General features: G+C 33.9%; 1 pseudogene; it reads right to left on the bottom strand.

Moving 5' to 3' along the window:
* Positions 1-1,394: 1,394 nt before the first annotated feature.
* On the bottom strand, positions 1,395-5,646 carry LOC145822260 (putative mediator of RNA polymerase II transcription subunit 26c; annotated as a pseudogene).
* Positions 5,647-7,208: the final 1,562 nt, after the last annotated feature.

The raw sequence follows: 7,208 nt of genomic DNA, 5'->3' as shown, positions 1-7,208 counted from the left end.
TCCACCAGTTCCTAAGTATGATTTTGCAGTATTGATTCAATTTCACTATTCACAACCTCTCTCCACAATGGAGCTTCAGGACTTGACATTGCTTCCTTGAAGTTTTGAGGCTCATTTTCTAACAGGTGTATCAGAAAATCTGGACCAAATGATTTAGAGATCCTAGCCCTCTTGCTACGTCTAGGTTCATCTACTTCATTATCATTATGGTTTTCACTGCTACCTATAACAGTATCAAAAGTTCTTTTATTTGAACTTTTATCATCAGTTTCCTTGCAAGGAAAAATGTGTTAAAAAAATGACACATTTCATGACTCAATAATAGTGCTTACATGCACATCCGAATTTTTAGATCTATGAACTGAAAACTTGTATGCACTACTATTATTTGCAGAACCAATGAACAGACAATCAACAATTTTTGGTCCTATCTTAGTCATTTTGGGACTAAGGACTGCCACCTTGGCCAAACACCCCCACACTTTGAGATAATTGTAGGTAGGTCATCAATATTTCCATAATTCATAAAGTGTTTGATTGAGTTTCTTGTAGGGTACCCTGTTCAAAATCGCCTCCCCCCACAAGTTCTGAGGTAACCTTGAACTAATCAACATGGCATTCATCATCTCTTTAAGAGTTCAATTTTTTCTCCCAGCAACTCCATTTGACTGAGGAAAATAGGGTGCAGTGGTTTGGTGAATGATACCATGTTCAGAACAAAATTACTCAAATAGTGCATCATACTCACCACCTCTGTCACTTCTCACTATCTTAATAGTTTTGCCAAGTTGATTTTCAACCTCAAGTTTATATTGCTTAAAAGTTTCTAGGGCTTCATCTTTACTTCTTAATAAGTAAACATAACAATATCAAGTGCAATCATCAATAAAAGTAATAAAATACTTCTTACCTCCTCTAGTTTGAACAAATTTTCACTACAAAAAAAAAAAAACACTTTTTGCGACCGCTACAAGCCGTCGCAAATAATAAAAATACAGTCGTAAAAGACCTTTTGCGACGGCCCATGCGACGGCAAATAGGGGTCGCGAATGTGGGGGTGGCAAATACTTTTTGCGACGGCAAACCAACGGTCGCAAATTATTCGTGACTGCCTAAACTACTTATGGCGACCGCTATTTTGCCGTCGCAAAAAACAAAGAAAAATGCTAATATGTTTTTTGGCAACCATCTTGTTACCTTCGCACAAAAATTAAAAATAAAATAAATAAAATAAAGTATAACGTTAAACACTCTAGAAATAGTAATGACAAAAATTCAAACAATATAGCATTGTAGTTTAATTGGGCATTCCATTTGAGTCTCAAAATTGGAGCCATATGTGAAAGTTATTACAAAAAGTTTTTTTATGACAAAAATACAATCCAAATAGAATGTTAGTAAAGCCAAAATATAGTAAAGTATCTATTCTCAGCTTCCTGGTAATTCTCATGAAACCGTTTTCTTGTTAAAGCCAGTCTTTCAAGGTCGAGGCTTGATTCCTTCTGTTGTCTCTGCAATTCACAGTAAAAGCAATGTGATTCACAACACTTTCTTTCTACCGCATGGAGGCCGGTGCTTGCTAAAAAGAAAATGTGGAATCCAAAATATTTCATCTCTAAAAAGCCTAAAATTAAGTTCATTTTTGTTTTTCTTTTGGGGATGATTGAAAAAATGCAAAAATCAAAAGACCCAAAAAAGCCCTTTCCACTTATTTCCTCCTCGGTTTTCTCATCAACCAAATAGAGTACAATTTAAAGGGTACCTTGCGAGGAGGGGCAAAAGTAGCTAGGGGAATAGAATGGGTCAGTTTGGCAGGGGGAGCATCTTTTCGAGGAACTACTTTTGCTTTAGGTTCTGGTTCAAAGTTGTTCTTGTCTGAACCAGAGCTTCCATCTACAACAATTTTTATTAAAAAAGACAAAAAAATGATATATATCGTATCAAATCAAATCCACAAAAAGATAAAAACAAATAGACCCAATTGAGCTAGGAATCAGATTCGGTAGTTACTGTGTGGATTTGGAGAGTAGGCAAAATCAGGAACCTGTAAAGACCACAACTTTGGAGATCAAAAGCTTGGAATTTTCACAAAAACCTTAAAATATTTTGTTTCTCAAAAAAACGCAGCCAAGTGAGGAAGCAAACGCTAATTTTTTCCTGGTGGTGAAGACCATTTCAGGTGTTACTAGGTGGTATGTTCTGCTGAGAAGAGTCTCCATCAGCTGTCAACACCCCCACCATCACCATTAATGAACCTCTTTTTTAGTTCAATTCAAACAAGTAATAATTCTATCTAGAAAGAGAAAGTAAAAGAGAGAAGGGTTCAGAATTTTGGGTGATATTACCAATGAGAGAAGAAACAAGTTGATTGGGTGTATTCAACTTAACCTATTCATCAACCAAATCTTTTCATTTTCTGTAAAGAAAAAAAACCATGATCTAACAACTCCCACAACTATTTGTCTATGTCTGTGTATAGTAAAACAAACAAACACACACTATTTTCTTTCCAAAATTGTTTGTTTTAGTTTTGAATCTTCAAACCTGATGAGTTGTTTAACCAATCTCCGCACATCATTCGATGGATTCTTCCACAAACGATTCACATGTCTCCCAATATCAGTTTCCTGAGACAGAGACTCTTAGAAAGAATGAAAATGAAATATATATATATATATATATATATTAGACATATTTTCGATTACCTTAAGTGCTTTGAATGTTATATCCATATCTGCAAGGCTTTGAAGCAATTCAACTAGGGAATCTTCAGACTGAAACAGAGAAATTATAGTTCAACAACACAGTTTTAAAAATTAATACTCATAATAATAATAATAATAATCAAAAAACTAAGATTGAATAATTGAAGATTAAATTGAATGAATACCTAGTCTGGACCTTCAAGCTGTTCTTTGATGTTAAGAATTCTGGTCTCTTCATCGTCGAACAAACCTCCGTACGGATCTCTTCATCGTTCTTCATTGCCACACACACACACACACACACACACACACAAACAAAAAATAAATAAATAAAAAGAAGACAAATTGGAACAACTAGACAAATATGGTTCTGTTTGTTTAACTTTATAAAATGAAAGCATTATTGGAGAAAAAATGGTTTTAAGAGCAGTAGTAAAGTTGGTTTTAAGGCTAAAGATTACATATGGCCAAACCATGTATATCTACCAGATGTGCTAATAAAAAATTAATCCGACTTACTTTTAGGCAGACACATATACATGCATATTTTTTGTTCTGTTTTTTCTTTATAAATCTAGATTTTAACCTTTGAGTTTCGCTTGGTTACAATACTATAGCTCAAAGTCTCTTGTTCATTCTCAACCTCCTCTTTTTACCTCTGCTATACCTAGCAATTTCTTACACACAAACAAAAACTTGACAAATAATTTGGTCCCTTGCTATTCATTTCGAGATTGAGATGTCTCTACAGCAAGCCTATGAATTCACAAAGAAACAAATAATTTGTTTCTTATTTCTGATGGGCGAAAACTCACTATTGAACACAACAATTCACAGAGGAATAAATGCCTTCACATTCCATCATGGTCATAGAAGTCCAGAGATAAACCAAAAAAATAATTTATTAAACAATTACCACATGAGCACACAACTATCAATTAGCAAGGATTCGCTCAGTTTCAACTTGAGAAGAGAAAGAGAGGTAGGCACGTGATAAATAAAGCAAATTCTATATACATTGCCAAATTCAACTAAATCACATAGTAATAGCATAGTAAATGACCACCAACAAAGAGAGGAAAAAATCAATTCAGAATGTTGAATATCACTAACAACCAGTGCAATAAATACTTAAATCCAAACATAAAATATGTCCGTCTATGGAAACAAAAATAGACAATATATATACATATATATATATAAACATCAACAATAATGGAAACAAAAATAGACAAAATATATATATTTAGTTCAATGCATGCAGAATGTAGATAACATAACATAATTAGATTTTTTCACTTAAGTAAATCACAACATTCAAACATTATCTAACTATTACAGACATAAGAAAATTATTAAAGGCATTGTTCCAAATTTTAATCATTCTTCATCATGATGGCTATATTTTCTTGATTATTCTAGTCTATAGATTTCCATTTTCTTAACTTAGAACTTGAACTCAAAGTCTGCAAACCTAAGGATGCACAGAGAGATCATAAATGATCCAAAATCATAGATAGAATATGAGAAAGCTAGATAAGGATAGAGAGATTGAAGCAACCAAATACAAATATTCAAAATCACATTTTCCATTTTTTCCCTTCAATTTCTAAGCAAGCAAACAAATTAATAGAGAGATTGAAGCAACAAATATAAAAAAAGAGCCAACAAATCCAGAAATTAGTCCAACATATCATTACAAACTTCCACTCAATCACATATAATACGTACCAAATCACTCCAAAATCTATACACAGGTATTTGAAATACAAATAAATAAAAGAAGAATTGAATTAAATCAAAGCGATTCAATCATATAGCAAGAGTTCAAACTCATTCAAATTGATTTCACATATAGGGCCAGAGTATAATACCATGAGATTACAGCTAAACAAACACAGATTTCCACACACACACACACACACACACACAGAGCCTAGGCGAGTGGACGGTAATCGATGCAAGTCATATCACGATCCACACAGAGCATCACATAGAGATCGTAAACTATTCCAAGAATGTAACCTAAGATCATCAATACCACGCATATGGAGAACTTTACCTGCAATCCACAATATATGTACATATATAAATATACAAATATGTATGTATATATAGAGAGAGAAAGGAGAGAGAGAGAAAGAGATTCATACCACTAAAGTTACGACCATGGCGAGCAAAGAGAGCGAGAGAGACAGAGAGTGCGAGAGAGCTAGAGAGACCTCTCTGTTTATCAATGTCATGAAAATGACAGTGCAAGGGGCTTAGGGCATAGGTGTAACAAAAGGGCAAAATAAATTGGGGTCAGTGGAGGGAAAAAAAAAATAAGGGGTAAAATATGCCTTTTGCCACTGATTATTTCTAAGAATGTTTTCTTTTTACGACGGCTAAAAAGTGGGTCGCAAAAAATTAGACGCAAAAAGTCACTTTTTTTGTTATATTTAAATCACAGATGTCTATGTAAATTAAACTTAGAGGTTCAATACTTCTTTTTACTTTATTAAATAATGCCTTAGTGAGTTTTGCTTCAACACAAATCTCACATTTATAATTAGGATCAAACTCTAAGTTTTGTAAACATTCTAAAGCAACAAGTCTACACAAAGAATTAAAATTAACATGTCTTAATCTACCATGCCATAAAAAAAAAAGACTCAGCAATATAAACAGAAGATGTGTTCTTATTATTAATAGCCAAATTAGGTACAACAGTTTTACATTGAGCTTAAAAAAGCACATCACTCATATAACCTCGCCACACATACATGTCATTCTTGGAGAGTACAACCTTGTGGGATTCAAAGACTAATTTAAACCCATTCTTAATCAACAATGACTTAGAAATCAAATTTTTACGAATTTCTGGCACATGGAGTGCATTGTTAAGAGTGAGTTCTTTCCTCGAGGTCATTTTCAGTACGATCTTTCCTTGTCCTTCCATAGTTGAAGTGGAGGAGTTTCCCATAAAAAGTTGTTCCCCACTTTTAACCACTTTGTAGGTTGTGAACATCTTCTTATCTGCACAGATATGGCGGGTTGCTCCAAGTATCCACCCACCACTCCTTGGGATTGCTCACCAACTTTGCTTAAGAGACTACTGCAGCAAGATTGATGTCTGCCACTCCATCAGAAAGATAAAAATCATCGGCTATGTTGGCTTGTGCTGGCTTTTTGCTTGAACTCCCTCCATCCTTGCGAACATGACAATCCTTAGCGCGATGCCCATCTTTGCCGCACACAAAACACTTGCCTTTGAACCTCTTGTTGAACCCGTTGTTGATCCCTTTATTGATCTTACTAGTGGATCTTTGTTTGGGCCCATTGCCATTATGTTGCCGCTTCTTGTTATTGAACTTTGACCCTTGTCCATGTTTCACAACATTTGCTTTAGCCTGCATGAAATGGTTTCCCGACTTCTTTTCGGAACCACGATTGTCCTCCTCAATTCGGAGCCGCAATATTAGTTCCTCCAATTTCATCTCCTTGTGCTTATGCTTCAGATAATTCTTGAATTCTTTCCAGAATTGTGGAAATTTTTCAATGATTACCGTTACTTGGAAAGATTCATTGAGAACCATCCCTTCCGCATGTATGTCATGGAGAATTAGTTGGAGATCTTGAACCTGGCTAATAATCATCTTGGAATCCATCATTTTAAAATCCAAAAAACGGTCGATAACAAATTTTTGTGTACCGGCGTCCTCTGTCTTATACTTATGATCTAGAGGTTCCCACAGTTCATTAGCAGTGCTTTTAACACTATACACATTATACAGTGTATTGTCAAACCCATTGAGAATATAATTCCGACACAAAAAATCACCATGTTTCCATGCATCAACTGTGGCAACCACTTGCCGGTCAATTTCTGCCTCGTTTAGTGCTGGCGCCTTTTCTTGAGTAAAGCGAGCCAAATTCAATGTCGTAAAATAAAACATCATTTTTTGTTACCATCTTTTAAAATCATTATCATTGAATTTTTCTAGTTTCTCCTCATGATTTACCGATACTACCGGAGTCATCACCAGCACAACAAGTGTGGGGGTCGGTGTAATAACAATCTCAGTACTGTTAGTTGTCATGTTTCTGACGAAATAAAAATGTACCAATCACAAATTTATACACAAAAGAAATTACACACAAAATATATAGAAAATATTTTGTAACAAAATTCCAATGATAAACAGTATATTACTACTATGTTATCAAAGAAATCATTGAACAGTATATTACTACTATTTAAGAAATAAAACAATATATGCCTACTATTTAATTTTCCAAAACAAAATATTTGTCTGTCTAACATAGAAAAATAAAAATAAAAAATCTACTTCAAGATTGTTATATTCACAGTGGTGCGTGTGTAAATTAAATGTATAAATTTAATAAACAATAAAATAAAATAATTCAGAAAATAATTATATAAATTATTTTTCGAATTAAATGCTTACAGAAATTAATGTCAAGGCTTGTGTTGGACATAATCTCCTTAAAGTAGATTTT

This window comes from Camellia sinensis, chromosome 3 (assembly GCF_055761805.1).
Source record: "Camellia sinensis isolate YWXY chromosome 3, ASM5576180v1, whole genome shotgun sequence".
Classification (NCBI taxonomy): Eukaryota; Viridiplantae; Streptophyta; class Magnoliopsida; order Ericales; family Theaceae; genus Camellia; species Camellia sinensis.
This window is presented reverse-complemented; position numbering and strand designations above follow the sequence as displayed.